The sequence below is a fragment of the Leucopleurus acutus genome (assembly GCF_964270905.1).
Source record: "Leucopleurus acutus genome assembly, chromosome: 5".
Classification (NCBI taxonomy): domain Eukaryota; kingdom Metazoa; phylum Chordata; class Mammalia; order Artiodactyla; family Delphinidae; genus Leucopleurus; species Leucopleurus acutus.
Genome location: NC_139147.1, coordinates 136,697,871 through 136,718,892, shown reverse-complemented (window position 1 = coordinate 136,718,892; position 21,022 = coordinate 136,697,871).

The following is a 21,022-nucleotide window of genomic DNA, read 5'->3' as shown; positions in this document are numbered from 1 at the left end:
AATACACTTTCATTGTGTTACACCACTGAGATTTTAGTGTTTGTTTTAGCAGCTAGTGTTGCTTACATTAATAAATAGAATCTACAATGTCACTGATCTCCATCTTCCACCTCTTTTTTTTTTTTTTTTTTGATGAGGACCATTTTTAAAGTCTTTATTGAATTTGTTACAATATTGCTCCTGTTCTTTGTTTTGGCCTTTTGGCCATGAGACATATGGGATCCTAGCCCCCCAACCAGGGATCAAACTCGCACCCTCTGCATTGGAAGGCGAAGTCTTAGCCACAGGACCACCAGGGAAGTCCCTTCCACTCTTTCTTAACCTTAGGTTTCAGTGCATGCTTTCTTTTGGGTTAGGACTTCTAATTCCTATCCTACTTTTTCTTCCTTCTCACCAATTCAATTTAGATGTCTTGGGACCCAATTTGTAGAACTCCCTCCCTTCTTTCGTTCATTGAAATGAGGGGCACATATATTGATACACACACAGGATAAGATATTCTTTATTGAGCATCTGCCATGTTTGAATTGCTCTTCACCAATGTCTAACTCTTCCTCACCAGATTTCATAAGAATACTATCCCACACCTCCCTAATCTGATTGGTTCCACCAGAATATAACCTGATCATTGTGGACATGTTCATGCTTCCCACGGACTTTACAGGTTGGAGAACAAGTCCAAGACCTGCCTCTCATAGATACCTCTTTAATCAAAAGCTGCCATGAACTAAAGGCTTACCGTGCAGTATATAAAATGGAGAACCCTATGGAAAGAGAAGTCCCATATCCCTGGAGGGGGCTGGATCAGATGCCTCAGGAGGGTAGAGGCTGGTCACTTGGGCCAATGCTAGAGCAGAGCTCTGGGGGTTCTTTGGAGCCCAATAATTACATGAAGTTGACACTAGCAGTTGGATCACAAATGCAAGGCAAAGGAGAGGTGTTGTCAGTCAAATATGGAAAGCTAAATTTATCTTCCGTTGTCCTAGGTTGAGTTCTCCAGAAGTAGTAATTCAGAAACAGCCCATGAAGGAGCCAAAGAGTCCAGCCTTTGTTGTTACTGGGTGATCCTGAGCATGACTGAGTTTGTCTGGGCTACAGGTACAGAATCAGAACAGACTAATTGGATGATTTGATCTGTGTGACTACATTATGTAAATTCCCAAGTAATTGTGCTTCTGCATGAGAGTTCTACAATCTAACAACCACATCCTTCCTTCATTCTCAAATGTTTTTGCATATCACCATGGGTCAGACACTGCCTGAAGAATGAAATGAACGAGACTGACATTGTCTCCACCTTCATGGACTTACAATTTAGTAGGAAGAAATGAAAGTTCAGAGAGGTAAAGGAACTTGCCTTAAGCTACATAGCTAGAGAGAGGCAGAGCTAGCATCTCAACCCAGGTAACCAGATCCCACACCAGGTACTTTTAACCTAGTTGTCCCCCTGAAGATGTCAACAATCAAGTCATGCATGGCAATATAGAAGCAATGGCCACATTTTTCTCCCTCCCTAAAAAGCCTTCTTGGGAAGGTGGGAGAGAAAAGTCAAATGAATTTAATTAATTTTTTAGCAATTTTGAGAGAGGTGTTACTTTTCCATTAAAACACAATTATAAAAACTGAGCAAAAATTTTAAATCAAATCCAACCTTTGTGTAGAGAGCACCAGACCAAAAGACCATCCTTTCCCTTTTATAAACAACTTTTGCAGGATGTGAAAAGACTTGGTGATAAGTGTATAATTTTACTGATCCTTTAGAAGCAGCTGAAATGTAGAAAAAACAGAGAGCTGGCTTAGAACAGATCCCCTGCCTTGGCTTCAGCTGCCTAAATGTGGTCATTTCAAGAGAGATTCCCAAAATTAATTATGTTTTCCTGTAAAATGTAGCATTAATTGTAGTGTAGAGTATTAAAATGGAATGTATAATACACTACTCAGATGGTTTGTTGTTGTTTTATTCCAAATAAGTGTACTGCACATGATGTCCCTGTAATCGTATTAATTATTTATCACTCTATGTGGAGAAAATATCAGTTATAATAAAGTGTAAAAGGGTTATTAGCATTTCTGAACAATAAATAAAGTGGAAGTTTTTAGATCAATATGATGAATATATTAAGTTAAAATTCTTTTTTGCCATAACAGTTGATAGGATTTTATGGACCAATCTCGTGAAAGTGTTACGAAGATTTAAAAAGAAATATATTAAATAAAAATAAAGTCTATTAAAGAAGGTAATTTTAAATATTTGATAATATAATTAAGTCTTATTAATGTAACATTCTTTATTTTTCAGCTTAAAAATGCACAGGATTGTCACATCTTTTATTTTAATCAGACATCATGCCTGTTGTAATTATTTGTTATGTATTTTCATTAACGTTTGATGAATATTAACTGTTCGAGATAAAAAATATTTTTTTTTTAGCTATGATGACTAACAGGGGCCACTTCACAACTAGCAGATAGAGAGCCTGAAAGAAAATGGGGGAGCTGTACCCCCAGCTCTCCTGGGCCAAGGGCAGGACACCATCAAAAAGACCTTAAAGTTTCACCTTCTGCTTCCAAATGTACAGGACCATGGCTTTGCCATGCCTGGGAAAGCCAGTCTTACCATCATCTGAGAAGCACAGGGTTCAGAGCAGAATAGCACTGGATTCAAACTCAGCTTCTGATCCTTACCCTCTTTTATTTTGGGGCAAGTTGCTAATACCCGGAGCCTCAGTTTCTTGATCTATAAAATGAGAATCATAACACCTTTTTTTGCAGGTTAGCTGTGAGAATAAGAAAGAGTAAATATATAGCTCCTGACTCAGAGGAGATGCTGAATAAGGAAAAAAGATAATAATTTGATGCTCGAGTACTTAAAATAATGGGAAAGAAGGCATTAGTGTGGGTTCTGATTCAGTTTAGCTGGAGAAAGAAGAAAGTAATATTGTATATCCGATGACACAGTTCTTTTTCAAAGAGCATGCATTAAAAATGAGTGAGAACCCGTATGCTATACCATTAGGAAAATTAAAAGACAAGCCACAGACTGGAAGAAAATATTTGCAAATCATATTTCTGATAAATGACTGTATTCAGAATATATCAAGAACTCTTACAACTCAATAAAGAGACAAAACCTTCATTAAAAAGTAGGCAAAATGTTTGAACAGACGTTTCAACTAAGAAGACACACGAATGGCCAAAATGCATGTGAAAACATGCACAGCAGCATCATTAAGAAAATGCTAATTAAAACCACATTGAGTCTTTTATACCCACACTGCACACTAAAACAACTAGCAAAAAGAATGACAATACCCAGTGTCGGTGAGGATGCGGAGAAATTGGAAACCTCATGTATTTCTGGAGGGAATGTTAAATGGTGCAGCCACTTTGGAAAACAGTTTGGCAATTTGTTGAAACTCACCATATGACCCAGCAATTCCACTCCTAGGAATCTACCCAAGAGAATTCTACCTGTCCTCCTCCAATTGCAGCATCTGTCATCGTACCTTTAGTGTTTTTTCACATCTATTCACTCCAAATTCCCTAGAGCCCCAGAGAAAGAGGTTTAAAAAAATGGGTGGATTTACATACTAATGACAAATAAGAAGACTTCAATGAAGAGCTAAGACAGTTTTAACCCATCAGCTAAATTATTTCCAATTTACTGTCCCTTCATATGTTAAATATGTTTAAGGATTAAATTACAGAATTTTCCCCTTTTACAGGCACAATGAATGTTCCACACCCAAGAGAATACACAGGAAACTTAACATCTATTGATCATGATACAATACAGAGATAAGTGAGGTCGGGACCTTGACACTAGTCTAAAGGGTTGAACTGTCTTTCTGGCTAACTGCATGTTGAACTTTTGGTAAACTCCACATTTAAATGACAGCGAGCTTAGTGCTTTAAACTTCATAAGTGCCTTAACTTTCATAATTTATTTCTCAAAAAAATTGTACAAATAAAGTTACTTAACTGAGCTTTAGGTTACTCATTAAGAAAAAAGCACATGCCAGAAAATTCAGTGTTAAGCCTTGGTTGTTTGTGTTTGTCATTAGAAATTGTGTAGGTTTCATTAAATGAATTGATACGTGTAAGAAAAATGTGTATGCATTGTATACAAGGGGGGAGGGAGTGGAAGGAGGTAAGTGTTGTCTTATCATTGACACCTTTGTACAACGCGTATCACAGCTTTCCAAGAACCTTCACACTGAATCAAATTTACGATACAGTCCCCAAATGCAACTTTGGTTCAAGGGACTTACCAGAGAATGAGAAAATGAGTTAGCAGCTAATACTTTCTGATACCAATAAAGATGGTGTACCAAGGGAGTACAGAAGGTGATAAATGCTACCCAGATAAAAGAGAGAGACATATTAAGACTGCCTGCCTCATCTTTGAAATGTTGCAATGGTACGATTCTCTATCTGTGAGCATAATTCTACTAATAGCCTCCGTATCAAAAGATATTTCTACCCCCTGAATATCTGTGAAAGACCTCATGGGAGGAAAGCATAAAGATGGAGTGAGGAGAGAAAGAATAGCAACAGACCCTGAACAGAGGCAAACCGAACTACAACCTGCCAATATTGTTTACACAAAACACAGTGGCACTGGATCATTTTTTAAAGACTTGGTTTTGTCTCCTTTTTAATTATGAAGGATAAAATAAAATTGAATGACTGAGAGGAATAAATAGATAATGATGTATCAGGGTTTTTATATAGAAGCTCCTTATTAAAATGACTGTCTCCTTCAACTGTTTAATCTAATTTCTGCAAGGCAGGTTTTCACTTGTTCTGCTCATATAAATGCACAGGTATTAGAGGTATTATTAAGACACTATGTAGTTCACACCCAGAGCTCGAAGAACTACTTTAACCCTTTAAGTGCTCAGTGCATCAACTCTCCACTGTTGGTGTTCTATTTTTTCTCTTTCTATTCCCTCCCTTCCAGGGAAACTTACAGTATCTGGCTGACTTCTGGACTGTATTTTAACACTATGTATAAGGCTTACTTGTAATCTCCTCGATGTAATATGTAATTCCAATCCATAACAGATCTTTATTTTAGCACCCTCTCTAACCAGTGTATTGGTCTAGGTTTTAGAGAATACAAGAAAGTTCATTCTTAGTTTCCGTCTTCAGGATACTTACAGCCACAGGTCTATGATTAAAAAACTCATCCCACCCAATTTCTCAGTATATCAAGCAACCATACAATTTATTGTCCAAACCAGGACATTTTAAAAGTGAAGCAGATACTATTAATTACACAAGGACAACAGGCATACACTGGAGTGTCTTGTACAAACCTGGACAAATGGTCACCCTATTTATGGGTATACAGACCAAAAAATCTATAGAGGTTTAGAGGACAGAGATTTTCCCATTGGTTGGAACCCCCTTTCCAATCTTGATGTCTTTATTATATATATGACTCCTGAGTCATAAAGTTTCCAGATGGAGTCCTCAGCTCAATAAACATGGATTGTGTGTGGGGTTATAATATTTTGTAGAGGACATCATGTGAGGTCAGGTACACAGGTTTAATTTGAAACTCAAACGAATTGCTTTCACTGTTTTTCATGAGGATTTTGTTTATCCTCACTTCATGTTGTCCTTCTTCCAGTTATGTCTTTCCTTGACATTTTCTTCAGGGTCCCAATCAGATACTTCTCTTACGCAAAGCATTTTCTTGTTGGCTAAAACAACTTTTCCCCATGCGGTGCTGAATCTGCACCTTCACTTGGTGGTCTTATCCCGTTCCATCTTTGAATACAGTTATTTACTAGTGGATGTATCACTCTTCTTAAACTTCAGTTTCCACATCATGGTAGCCAACCTCCAAATGGCACCAGTATTCACACCTCTTGTATAGTTCTTTCCTCACCAGACACACACTAAATAGAGCTGACATGTGGAACCAATGAGATATTTCAGAAATAGCAGACTGTGACTTCCCAGACTAGGTCATAAAAGGCACTGAAGCTTCCTTCCTACTCTGTTGGATCACTGGCTCTGGGAGAAGCCAGGTGCCATGTCATGAGGACAGTCAAACATCCCTATGGAGAAGCCCATATGGGGTAGAAATGAAGCCTCCTGACAACTTGTCAGGAGTATCGTGAGCCACCCTGGAAGTAGATCTAACTTCACTTATGCCTTCAGATGGCTGTAGCCACAGCAGACATTCTGACTGCAAACTCGTGAGAGATCCTGAACCAGAAGTACCATCAACAAAGCCACTCCTGAATATCTGACCCACAGAAACTGTGAGATAATCAATGTTTATTTAAGCCACTGAGTTTGGGGGTAATTTGTTATTCAGCAATAGATAACTAATATGACAGCTGAAAATATTTAGATATCTGCTTAGCATTAAACATGGTCTCCAGCAGAGTGGACATGTTATAAATATTTGTTGGATTGGATTGAGTTGAAGATTTATGCTCTAGAGTTGAGCACTCAGTTTATACATGACAAAGCCTCTTAGGAGAGCAGACACTTTCCTGACCTGACACACCCTGGGTGAGCTTTCAGGGACAATCCACTCATGTAGGAGTAGATATTAATAACTAATAATAGCTAAGATTTTTAAAACAGTTCTTAGATGCAAAACATTGTGAAATATATTAGTCTCACTTTATCTTCGCAAAATCCCTATGAGTTAGATATTACTGTCCCCACTTGACAACGAGAAAATTGAGACAAATTATAATCGGTACCCTGCCCATGATCACCTAGCCTAGCAAACAGTGAGACTAGGAGTTGAACTCGAACAAAGACTTCAAAGATCATGCCCTTAACATTACATCATCTTGCCTATCAGAAAAATCAATCAATCAGTCAGACCTCTGAATCGTCCTAGTAACAATCTCATAGTAACCTTTCTTAACTTTTGGGGCATTGTCGATAAACCAAACTCTAGACAAGTTGTTCTCAAAGTGCGGAGTCCAGACCAGCAGCATCAACATTATTTGGTTGTTAGAAATGCAAGTTCCTAATGGAAAACAATATAAAAAAGAATGTGTGTGTATGTGTGTGTGTGTGTGTGTGTGTATATATATATATATATATATATATACAAAAAAGTGAATCACTTTTCTGTACAGCAGAAATTAACACAGCATTGTAAATCAACTATACATCAATAAAAAAATAAAATAAACCAAAATAAATAAAAGAAACGTAATTTGCCAAGCCCATCCCATATCCCCTGACTCAGAAATGTGGGGAGTGGGACCCAGCAATATTGTCTTAATAAACCCTCCAGGGGATTCTTGATACAGGCTCAACTTTGAGAATCACTGCTCTAGATTGCCTGAATGTCAAAGGCTGCTGGACCTGTGAAAGAAAAGGGGAAACATGCAGCATGAGCCTGGCACTTTTATCCTGACTTTGGCCCTTCCCCGACTATTGCCCTGAATCAGTCATTTAACCCTTAATAAGCTGAGTGACTGGGCTGCTCAACCTGTGGGCAACTCGCACAAATTGGCAGGATGCCACTGAAAAATATATGCAAATAGGGGGTTTGAGCAAACTTTGATGACACTTTCTATATTCTTTGTTGAATTAGCAAAGCCTTTCAGCGGGTAAGGGACTGTCCCCAGCTCTGGGAATTCCCAAGTAAGAGATAGGACCCTTTCTACCTTGGAAAACCCAAGTCTTAGTGAGGCTGATAGAGTTCCTGAAGAGATTACTCACAAAGATTGGATCCAAAGGAGGCTCATCATAAAAACACAGACATGCATGCAAACACACATACACACACCCCTAAAAACCAACTCATTTAGAGTAGGAATTCTACTAAACCTTTGACTACATAGTGATATTGCTCTTTTATTTAAACAATAATCATAATTATTATAATATAAATAACAAATATGCCCAACTTAATGGATTGTCACAATAAACTCTTGGTTTGAATTATGTGTGTTACATGGAAAATGATTACTTTTGAATACTTAATAAATCCTGGTTAAATTTAGATAAGCTTTGTTTGTATCTCTTTCCACACTTTCACATAGCTGTGGCTTTGTGTTTTTCTTCTCCAGTTACTGTGAATAACACACTCTCCTGCCTCATTCTTTATTTTTTTAATGAAAAAGAAAAAATTAAAAATTAAGTTAAAATGAAAAGCACTTCAATATGCAATTGAAAGATTGGAAACATAACAACACAAATTCTAGGAAATGCAAGGCTTTGCTTACACTGCACACACATTATTCTTTTGTTAATATTTAAATACTTAAAAGTACAGTATAAGCCAAAAATAACTCAAACATTATGACAATGTTTCAGTAACAAATACCACATCAGGACTCCACTGAGAAACTTCCACAAAAGGCCCAGTGTCACTTGCTTTGCTTTTATTTATACTAAGCAAAATCAGAGAGGGCCAAACTCAAGTCACCCTGGAAACTTAGTGACAATTCATTGAGAAATATCATCTCTCCTAGTTAGGAGAGTAGGGTTGCTTTTGAGGCTGCCTCTTAAGAGTCAGTGTTGTAGTGGGTATGAAATACCACTCAAGAATATACTCTAACCCAATGCTTCTAAACTTTTAAAGTACATAGGAATTGCCTGGGGGTCTTGTGAATATGCAGATCCTAATTCTGTACACCTGGGGCAGGGCCTGAGCTTTCGTATTGCCAGCCAGCTTCCAAGTGATGTCAATGCTCCTGGTCCCTGGACCACACTTTGAGTAGCAAAACACTATTCCAGCTATTATCCCCAGGACAGACAACCTCTTCTCCAGGAAAAACCTGACAATGAGAAGGACCTCTCCTAAAATTACTTCTTCATTCTTAAAAGGCAAGATAAACCAGAAATTACTAGAGCTTATCAATGAATTGAGTAAAGTTGCAGGATGCAAACTGTACGGAAATCTGTTGCATTTCTGTACACTAACAACAAACATTCAGAAAGAGAAATTAAGGAAACAATCCCATTTACCATCACATCACAAAGAATAAAATACCTAGGAATAGACCTACCTACGGAGGTAAAAGACCTTTACTCCAAACACTATAAGATGCTGATGAAAAAAATTGAACACAACACAAAGAGATGGAAAGATATACTATATTTGGCAGAATTAATATTGTTAAAATAACCACACTACCCAAGGCAATCTATAGATTCAATGCAATCTCTATAAAAATACTAATGGCATTTTTCACAGATCTGGAAAAGATAATTTTTAAATTTATATGGAAACACAAAAGACCCCAAATAGCCAAAACAATCTTTAGAAAGAAGAAGAAAGCTGAAGGAATCACACTCCCTGACTTCAGACTATACTACAAAGCTACAGTAATCAAAACAATATGGTACTAGTACAAAAACAGACATAGAGATAAATGGAACAGGATGGAAAGCCCAGAAATAAACCCACGCACTTATGGTCAATTAAGCTATGACAAAAGAGGCAAGAATATACAATGGAAAAAAGACAATCTCTTAAGTGGTGCTGTGGAAACTGGATAGCTAATGTAAAAGAATGAAATTGGAACATTTCTAATACCATATATAAAAATAAACTCAAAATAGGTTAAAAATCTAAATGTAAGACCAGAAACCATAAAACTCCTAAAGGAAAACATAGGCAAAACACTCTTTGACATAAATTGTAGCAATATTTTTTGGATCTGTCTCCTAAGGCAAATGAAATAAAAGCAAATAAACTTAAAAGCTTTTGCACAGCAAAGGAAACCATCAACAAAATAAAAAGACAACCTACAGAATGGGAGAAAATATTTGCAAATGATATGACTGATAAGGGCTTAATAACCAAAATATATAAACAGCTCATACAACTCAACATCACAAAAACAAACAACCTGTTTTAAAAATGGGCAGAAGACCTGAACAGGTGTTTTTCCAAAGAAGAAATGCAGGTGGCTGACAGGTACATGAGAAGATGCTCACATCATTAATCATCAAAGAAATGCAAATTAAAACCCCTACGAGACACCACCTCACACCTGTCAGAATGGCCATCATCAAAAATAACAAATGTTGGCGAGGATGTGAAGAATTCGGAACCCTCATATACTGTTGGAGGGAATGTAAATTGGTGAAGCCACTGTAGAAAACAGTATGGAGTTTTCTCAAAAAATTAAAAGTAGAACTATGATATGACCCAGCAATTCTACTCCCAGCTGTATACCCCCCAAAAAAAACACCTATTCAAAAAGATACATGCACCCCAATGTTCATAGCAGCATTATTTACAATTGCCAAGATATGGAAGCAACCAAAATGTCTATCAACAAATTAATGGATAAAGAAGATGTGGTGTATATATATATATATATATATATAAAATGGAATATACTCAGCCATAAAAATGAATGAAATTTTGCTATTTGCAACAACATGGATGGACTTGGAGGATATCATGATAAGTTAAATAAGTCAGACAGAGAAATACAAATTCTGTATGATATCACTTATATGTGGAATCTAAAAAATGTATCAGACTAGTGAATATAAAAACAACAACAAAAAAAGCAGACTCACAGATACAGAGAAGAAACTAGTGTTACCAGAAGGGAAAGGAAAGCAGGGAGGGGCAACATAGGGGTAGGGGTTTCAGAGGTACAAACTATTATGTATAAAATAAGCTACAAGGATATGTTGTACAACATGGGGAATATAGCCAGTATTTTATAGCTGTAAATGGAGTATGAACTTTAAAAATTATGAATATTGTACACCTGTAAAGTATAATAAGGTACATTAACTATACTTCAAGTAAATAAAATAAAATAAAATAAAGGCAATATAAGATAATTCCATTATATTCATCACTATTATTTTTAAAATTTGACATAAGGCCTTCATTTCTTGAGGGAAGACTCCCAGGCAATATAGTAAAGCTTATTTTCTGTGTAATCTTGGATAAGATTCTTAACTCTTTGAGCCTCATCCATTTAATTAATATTTAGTGAACTCCATCCAGGTTCCAGTCCAGGTGCTATACCCTAGAGATAAAACTGGTAGACTCACAGTCTAGAGAAGATGCATTTGGAAGCAGGTGATTTCAGAGCCTGTGATAAATGCTTTCATAGTGATTAGCCCAGTAGGTCACAGAAGCCCAGAAAGGGAGCTGCTACCCATTGAGACAAATTTGGCAAATATGCATTCACCAAGTGAAAGAGAAGAACATTTCCATGTGCCTATTATAATATCAGTGGCCTTCAATGAATCATGACTCTCTGTGTCGCCACCCCTTTGCAATGTGATGCTGCTGCTTCTTCTATCAAGCAATAGAATCAACTTTTCCCCTGAATCTAAACTGTGACTTGCTCTGACCACTGAGATATGGAAGAAATGACATGCAGAAATTCTGGAGCTTTAAGAGACCTTTCAATTCCCATTCCTGCCTCTTGTAACACAGCCATCATGTAAAGAAGCTTGGACTAGATGGCTGAAGGATAAGAGACCATGTGGAGAGACATCCCAACCTTCTTGCCATCTTTACCAAGGCCACAACGTGTAGGTGGGGCCATTTTAGACACTCCAGTTCCAGCTGCCCATCAGAAGAATGAATCCACGTAAGAAGGCCCAGGCAAGACTGGCAGAACACCCAGCCAACCCACAGAATCATGAGAGATAATAAATCATTGCTATTTTGAGTTACTAAGTGTTGGGATCGTTGGTTATACAGCAATAGATAACTGAAACACCAAGTGAATGAGAGAGAGAGAGAAGTGCATGGAGAAATTTCAAAAAACTCAGTATGTCTGGACATTACTGTGTGAAAAGGCAGCAGTATGAATTGGGCTTGCTGAGGAAGGAAAGGAACAAGTCTGTGAAGGGCTTTGTAGAGTGTTTAAATCTTATTCTTAGGCAATTCAGAGCCATAGAAGTGATTAAAGAAGTTTGGAGGGGGGGGATATTGTCAGATTACTCACTTGTAAAAGGGAATGTTAATACTAGTTGCTAACTCCTTCCAGCAGTTTTTAGTTTAGTGAAAATTCAATGAGATATAATGGTAAAAAACACCATGGTGGGGGGGAGGGTCTCTGCTGAGAGTCCGGATGACGATGGCAAAATAAGAGGTCCCTGAAGTTCCTTCCTCCCATGAACATTCTGAATATACAGCTACACACAGAACAATTCCTTCTGAGAGAAATGCAGAAACTAGTTGAGTGACTCCTACCTATCAGGTGACTGAAAAAATACCCACATGAAAATAGGGAGGAAAGGCTGAGACACACTCTTGCCATAAATCCCACCCCAGTACGGTGCCAGCTATCTACTGCTGTGTAACAATGTAGCAGCATTCAATCAGGAGGGAAACTTCAACTCCCAGGTTCTCCCTGAGGAGTGACACTCCCACACCTAGTGCCCCAACTTTTAAGGCTGCCACCCAAGGGATGGGCCCCCAAATCACATAGTTCAGAAAGCCAGCAGGACTTGCATTCACAAGTCCCACAGGAATAAGCAAAAAAAGAAGGAGTTCTTAACAGACATGTGAGCACTTGCTTGCAGCTATTTCTACAGGGCTCAGTGCAGAAGCAGCAGGTGCAAACACCCATATCCCAGTTTCTCCCTGGAAGGAGTTTGACTATATGCTTCCAACTGCTACCTGGGAGTTCAGCTTCTAATCAGCCTGTGCTAACTGCAATCCTCCCCTTTGAGATGGATGGGTCTTGGCACACATTGAACTGCTAGGAGTCACCAAGAACAAAGACTGCAGCTTGGACAATCCCAAAGGTTTGAGAGACAACTAAGAGCTAGAGCAGGGTTGAAGGATAAGGTTCATCTCCTACACAAGATCACTCCTTCAAGGCTGAGAGTGAAAATAATTTGACTTACAGAACACATTAAGCTGACCAATACATGTATTATGGGGATTCCAGAAGGAAATGAAAGAATTAAATCACTGTAAATGTATATGCACCCAATATTAGAGCATCTAAATCTATAAAGCAAATATTAACAGTTTTGAAGGGAAAAATAGACAGCAATACAATAATAGTAGGGTACTTCAATACTCCACTTTCAACAATAGATAGATCTTCTCAACATAAAATTAATAAGGGAAAACTGGACTTAAATTACACTGTAAACCAGATGGGCCTAACAGACATACAGAATATTTCATCCAAAAGCAGCAGAATACATATTCTTCTCAAGCACACATAAAACATTCTCTGGATAGTTCATATGGTAGGCCACAAAACAAGTCTAAATGAATTTAAGATGTTTGAAATCATACCAAGCATTGTTTCTAATCCCAACGGTATGAAACTTGAAATAAATTACAAAAGGAAAACTGAAAACTTTACAAATATGTGATAATTAAATAACATGCTTCTGAACAAACAATAAGTCAAAGAAAAACAAAAAGGAAAATTTTTAAATTACTTTGATGCAAATGAAAATGGAAATACAACATACCAAAACTGAGATGCAGCAAAAGCAGTTCTAAGAGGGAAGTATATAGCAATAAATGCCTACATTAAGAAAAAAAAGAAAGATCTAAAATAAACAACCTAGCTATACACCTCAATGAACTAGAAAAAGAACAAACTAAGCCCAAAATTAGTAGAAGGAAGGAAATGATTTAAATAGAGACTAGAAAGATAATAGTAAAGATCAGTAAAACTAAGAGATGGTTTTTAAAAAGACTAACAAAACTGACAAACTTTTAGCTAGACTAACTATGAAAAAAAGAGAGAAAACTCAAATAAATAAAATAAAAAATGAAAGACAAGACAACATTACAACTGATAACACAGAAATACTAACAATCATAACAAACTACTAGGAACAACTAAACACCAATAAATTAGATAACTTATAAGAAGTGGATAAACTTGTAGAAACATACAACCTACCAACACTGAATTATGAAGAAAGAGAAAATCCAAACAAATTAATCACTGGTAAGAAAATTAAATCAGTAATCATAAACTTCTGAACAAAATCAGTTCAGAACCACATGGCTCCACTTCAAATATTTAAAGAAGAACTAATACCAATACCCCTCAAACTCTTCCAAAAAATGGAATAGGAGGGAACACATCCAAATTCATTTTACAAGGCCTGTATTACCCTGATAGAAACCCAGACAAGGACATTACAAGAAAAGAAAATTACAGGCCAACAACATCCCTGATGAACATAGATGCAAAAATTCATCAACAAAATATTAACAAACCAAATTCAACAGCACATTGAAAGGATCATACACTATGATTAAGTGGAATTTATTCCTGGGATGCAAGGATGGCATAACATACATGAAGCAGTAAACATGATACACCATTATAACTAAATGAAGGATAAAAATCATATGACAATCTCAGTAGATGCAGAAGAAACATTTGACAAAATTTAACATCACTTGATGGTACAAATTCTCAATGAATTGGTTATAGAAGGAATCTACCTCAACATAATAAAGGCCATTTATGACAAGCCCACAGCTAACATCATACTCACTGGTGTTCCTCTACAATCAGGACCAAGACAAGGATGCCCACCCTCACCACTGCTATTCAGCATAATACTAGAATCCTATACAGAGAAATTAGGCAAAAAAAAAAAAAAAGGGAAATAAATAGGCATCCAAATTAGAAAGGAAGCAGTAAAATTTTCTCTGCAGATGACATGGTATTATATGGAGAAAACCCTGAAGACTCCAAAAATAAAACCCAAACCTGTTAGAACTAATAAATGAATTCAGTACAGTACAGTTATAGGATACAAAATCAATACACAAAATCAATAACGTTTCTATACACTAACAACAAACTTTCAGAACAAGAAATCAGAGAAACAATCTCATTTATAATAGCATCAAAAAGAATCAAATACTTAGGAATAAATTTAACCAAGGAGGTGGAAAAAAGCTATATGTTGAAACCAGAAGACATTAATGAAAGAAATTCATGAAGACACAAATAAATGCAAAGATATTTCACATTCAGGGATTGGAAGAATTAATATTGTTAAAATGTCCATACTGCTCAAAGCAGCCTACAGATTCAGTGCAATCCCTATCAAAATCCCAATCGTAGTTTTTACAGAAATAGAACCAAAAAAGTCTACAATGTGTATGGAACCACAGAAGACCCTGAACAGCCAAAGCAATTTTGAGAAACAAAAACAAAGTTGAAGGCATCACACTTCCTGATCTCAAACTATAAAGTTATAGTAATCAAAACAGTATGATATGGGCAAAAAAACAGATATATTGTTCAGTGGAACAGAAAAGAGAATGCAGAGATAAACCCACACATGTGTAGTCAATTAATTTTTGACAAAGGAACCAGGAATTACAATAGGTAAAGCATAATCTCCTCAATAAATGGTGCTGGGAAAACTGGATATCTGCACACAAAAGAATGAGACTGGACTCCCTATCTTAAGTGTAAGATACAAAAATTTTTCTGTACACAAAAATCAACTCAAAAGGGATTAAAGACTTGAATATAAGACCTGAAACCTTAAAACTCCTAGAAGAAAACCTAGGCAGTAATCTTGACGTTGGTCTCGGCAAAGATTTTTTTGATTTGATACCAAAAGCAAAAGCAACAAAAGCAAAAATAAACAAGTGGGGCTACATCAAACTAAAAAGCTTCTGCATTGGAAAGGAAACCCTCAACAAAATGAAAAGGCAACCTACAGAATGGGAGAAAACATATGCAAACCACATGTCTGATAAGAAGTTATTATCCAAAATATACAAGGAACTCATTCAATTCAATAGCAAAAAAATAAATAAATAAATTTTAAAATGGGCAAAGGACCTGAATAGATATTTTTCCAAAGAAGATATACAAAGTGGCCAATAAGTACATGAAAAGGTGGTCAACGCCACTAATCATCAGGGAAATGAAGATCAAAACCACAATGAGTTATCATCTCAGAGCTATTAGGGTATTTATTTATTTATTTTTCACTATGAAAATGCTTTAATGGTGGTACCTGTACAGCATGTGATGTCAAGACAAAAAGAAGAGCAAATACACACACATATTAGGGTATTTATTACCAAAAAGGCAAGAGAACAAATGCTGGAGAGGATGTGGAGAAAAGGGAACCCTCTTGCGTTGTTGGTGGGAATGTAAACTGATACAGCTACTATGGAAACGATAAGGAGGTTCCTCAAAAGATTAAAAACAGAACTAACTTATGATTTAGAAATCCCACTTCTGGGTATATATATATATATATATATATATTCAGAGGAAACAAAAATCACTATCTTGAAGGGATATGTATTCCCATGTTTCCTGCAGCATTATTCACAACAACCAAGGAATGGAAACAACTTAAGCGTCTGTTGATGGAAGAATGGATAAAGAAAATGTTACATACATATATGGAGAGAATTATGCTACGTGAAATAAGCCAGACAGAGAAAATCAAATGCTGCATGATATCACTTATATGTGGAATCTAAAAAAAAAAGGAACAAATTTTTAAAAAATGATGGGACTCAATGAAACAGAGAATAGAATGAGTAGAAAGGTGGTTGCCAGGGGCTGGATGTGGGGGGAATAGGAAGGGGTTGGTAAAAGGGTACAAGCTTTAACTTAGAAGGTGAACAATGTCTGAGGGTCTAATGTATAACATGGTCCCTATAGCTGATTACACTGTATTGTATAACTGAAATTTGGTAAGAGAGTAGAACTTAAGTGTTCTTATCAAGAGAAAAAATGTAAATATGTGAGGTGATGGACGTGTTAGTTAACTTGATGAGGGGAATCTTTTCACAAGGTATACATATACCAAATTATATCCTTGTACATTTTATGAATGTTACAATTTTATTTGTCAATTGTACCTCAATAAAACTGAAAAAAAAATACCATTAAGGGAGGAGTCATGATTCCCAGAGCTGGTAAAAATTTGGCCCTGCTTCTTTCTTCTTTCTCCACTCTTCTATGTCTCTTGCTGACTCAGTGTCCCCTATCCTAGCCTGTCAAGAATTTGAAGAGAGGGTAGCAGCTCTGGCAAGAAGATGAAGATGTATGTGACAGCAAGAAAAATATGTAAGTGCCAAGGAAATGGATCTTGGAGGTCCCACCTGGGTACTTGCCACTGGCATGGGATTTTTCTCTTCTCATGAATTTTCTAAAAGAGAAGCCTATAACTTGGAGGATCACTTAATCTTGATCCTCCACAATAAATGTAGTTTGTCAACTAATAAATTTACCTTTGAGTGCAGTGACTCAGCCCTGGAGGACTTAACCTACCTCTACAGAAAAGAAAACTGTTCCCAGTATGTTCTCTGTCCCCTAATGCCTGGGGTGGTGTTGTAAAATCCAGTGCAGCTTTGGTAACAGAGCTCTGAGAAATTGAGGAGTTGCTTTTCCAAGAAGCTGAGGACCAAATATAAACAAAGTGTTGGGTTTTTTTTTAATGTTTTCAGGAGTTTGGGAAGGTGTAGGGTTCAAGAACCAAAAGCCGGATTCCCTGTCTGTCCACCACATGATCCCATCCTTGACTTAATAGAATACAATTCAGTCCCCATTTATAAGATACCATGTAAGATACATACTATCAGCTCCTGATGATTCTTAAAATGCCATCATTGTCCATCAGAAGAGTCTACTTACTCTGGAGACTATTCTGTCAGGGCACTAATACCTCCCAGTCCCATGGCCAATCTTTCCCAACACAGTTACTTACCTAGAAGATGACACCAGGGGAAAGTGCCCCTGGAATGTGTTCTCTTATACTCTCAAGGGTGTGTAAAATGCAGCTCGTGGGTTTAATTAGAATTAACTCAGAAAAATCTCATTTCCCCTGCCAACAAGAAACATTAAGTGGACCAAGTGATATTAGAATATAAAACTCAGAAGGAGAATTCTCTGCAGGCTGGACCATTCTGTGCAGATAAGATTATTCTTTGGGAAAAAAATGCTTGGCCTGGAGCCACTGGGGGAGCTTGACATGGCTCCTCCATGTCACATTTATAAGCAGATTATACGGCCAAACTGAAAACAGAGAGAGATTTATGAAAGAGTGTGATGCCACAGAAGGCTTCCAAAGATTTGATGGAAGAAGGTTTTGTTCAGGGTGTTAGAGAAGAATATCTGTGTGTTGGAGGGTGGAGCTTTTTATAGCTGAATTTATGCAAAAGAGTATGAAGTTTCTTTTCCTACAACTAAGAGAACCCTATCCTTTTCCCCCAGTAGCTTTCTGTTCAAGCCCAAGCTTGGTAGAAAAGTGCTAATCTGGGGGTCCTGACTTATTGATGGGCTGCATGATTGTAGGGTGTGTTGTAAGTAATTTGCTATTAATGCCACTTAGAGAATGGAAATGTGAGGTTGGTTTGTTTTTTAAATTCATATATATTGGAGCAGATTCAAAGTCACTGTAAGAATTAAGTCTAGGCACAATTGCATCTAGGGCTTGGGATTAAAGACAGCATAGGACACAACCAAGGGAATGCACAATTCTAGCCTGGACCACTCACTCTGTGCATCACATCAGGAAAAAGGTTAGAAACTTTTTGCCTAGTTCCAATAGATGCTGTATACATTCTTGAAAGTTCCCATCCTTAGTTTATCCTTAAGATAAACTGATTCTCTTCCTACTCAAGGGGTGCATTCAGTCATATCTTCAACAATCCTAGAGGTGTCACTGTATCAAAAGCCAGTCCAATAATTAATACCAATAAGGATGGTGTATGAAGCATAGAAAAAATTAATAATGACTGTACCTGTGATAGATAAACTCCACAGATCTCAAAAGCTGACTTCTCATTCACACAAAAGCCCAAGGCTGGAATTCAGCTGGCCGTCAACTCTGTATTCAGAGTTCTAGGTTTCTTCCAATTTGGGGCCCTATAGTCTTCAATACAATGTCCTACAGAAGAGGAAAGAGAAAGCGAAAATGGCACACCAATCCTTAACCACATCAGCCAGAAGTGACACTGTCATTTCCATTTCTATTCCATTCATTTAAATGCAAGGTGGCCTGGGAAATACAGACTCTGTCCAGGAAATGATCAGAAACAACTCTACACTGTGGATAGAGAACACACGTATTTGTGAGCCTCTCCCTATCTCTGCCATATGGGAAGAGAAGTCTCTGAATACTAAAGAAGATGAGGAAGCCAGACATTCCTTTTCTCAGCTTTCCTGAAAATCACAGGACCATGGCGAAGTTTAAATCAATCAGATGGCCCTCAGCAGGATTCTGAATCTGGAACTGGCAGAGTAAGAAAGAAGAAAGAGGGAATTATTTCTGGCCACAGTGGCAGTGGCAGCCACATACATAGTGCCACTGGCAGCAGCCAGGGTACATCGCTGATGATGTCAGCGGTGGAAGCTGTGACAGCCCTCACCCAGTCGTGCTTTCACAAAACTGGGTCACAGGAATTATTTGGGTTGCACTTCTGACTGCATGGATGCCCTTTTTATCTGCCTATCTGAAAACTCATTTCTCTAATATTCTCAGAAATTCTATGAGCTCCCCAATTTTCTACCAAGAAATTCTTTTTCTGCTTACACCAGTAAGAGTTTCTGTTGCTTGCAGCTCAAAATCCCGACTGACATAATAATAAATGATGCTATTCTGCATGGAACGGTGTGGGGAGATGGAACATTAAAATAATATTGGTTTTATTAAGCCCCTCTTAAGATGACAACAAGTGAAAATCCAATTAAACGAAGCTCCAAAAACATTTCAAGAAATTGGCAGCAATTGTTGGAGTAAATGCCAAGTATTCCAAGGTGATTATATTGAGGGAGATTGTGCTGCTTGGATAGACATGTAAAAGGGGACACGTGGTGATAAGTTTTTAAATCATATGTGGCACATAATGATGGAAAGTTTAGCCTGCACAAATGAGGCATATTAGATTAATGGTTTAAGAGTGATCAGCAAATGTAATCAGTATATGGGAACATATGGCTTTATAAATGTTCAGGTTTATATATTATTGTCTTTTCCTATATTGTATGTATTGCCTTTACAAATAAGTAAGGCTACATGTCTGCAAAAAGTACACAGCACTCACAGAATGTTTCTCAATGTTTTTCATTTTTAGCTGTTGTATAATAAATAATTAATCTGCTAACAATGAGATAAAGTGTCATCTCTTCCATGAAGCCTCCTTCCTTCCTTCCTTCCTTCCTTCCTTCCTTCCTTTCTTTCTTTCTTTCTTTCTTTCTTTCTTTCTTTCTTTCTTTCTTTCTTTCTTTCTTTCTTTCTTTCTTTCTTTTCTTTCATTCTTTCCTTTACTGTTTTTTGGGGGGTTTAAGAAACATCACTGACCTACTGATCTTTTTCTAAGAGTTAATGGTTAGGAAGTTCAAAGTTTTATTTGAAATCCATCTCTACCTTTACCCAATACGTGACCTTGTTCAAGTCACTTATCTATTCTGATTTCTGATTCATGGGAAGGGTACATAGTTAGATGCAGGTTATTATCAAGATTTCACTTTGTTTTGTTTGAAGCTTGTGCAAGTACTGCTTACATACTTTAAATAATTAATTAACCAACTGCATAACTAAATCAAACTGAGCTATACAAAGACCAAATATAAGAATGTATAATGAACCAAGGATCTTGATTTATCCAATACTGTGTAACTGAGACCTCCCTGCATGACAAACCATTGCAAAATGTTGTCAGGTAACCAAGTTAAATAAGTGACCTGTCCTCTTGGGAAAACAGAAGAATCATTCGCTTACAAAGTGAATTCGCTAAACAGAGTTCCCATGTCTACTATTCATAGTACATGTATATTGAAAGAGTTGGCTTTCTATCCCAGATCTAAAGAGATCAACTGAGCACAAGGTAGTGACTTCAAATGTATCTGCTCTGTTCAGAAATGCACCATCCATTGTAAAACAAACGTTATTTAGAGGCTTCAATTTACTATCTGGAACAGAAATAGAATGGATGGTGTTAATTGAAGTATCTGAGTTGTCATTTTATGAATATTTTAGTTCCATTATAAATTACTCACTTGTTCAGATATGTCAGCTTTCCTCCCCCCACCCTTCTAAGCCCTAGAACATCTCTAGTCTAGTA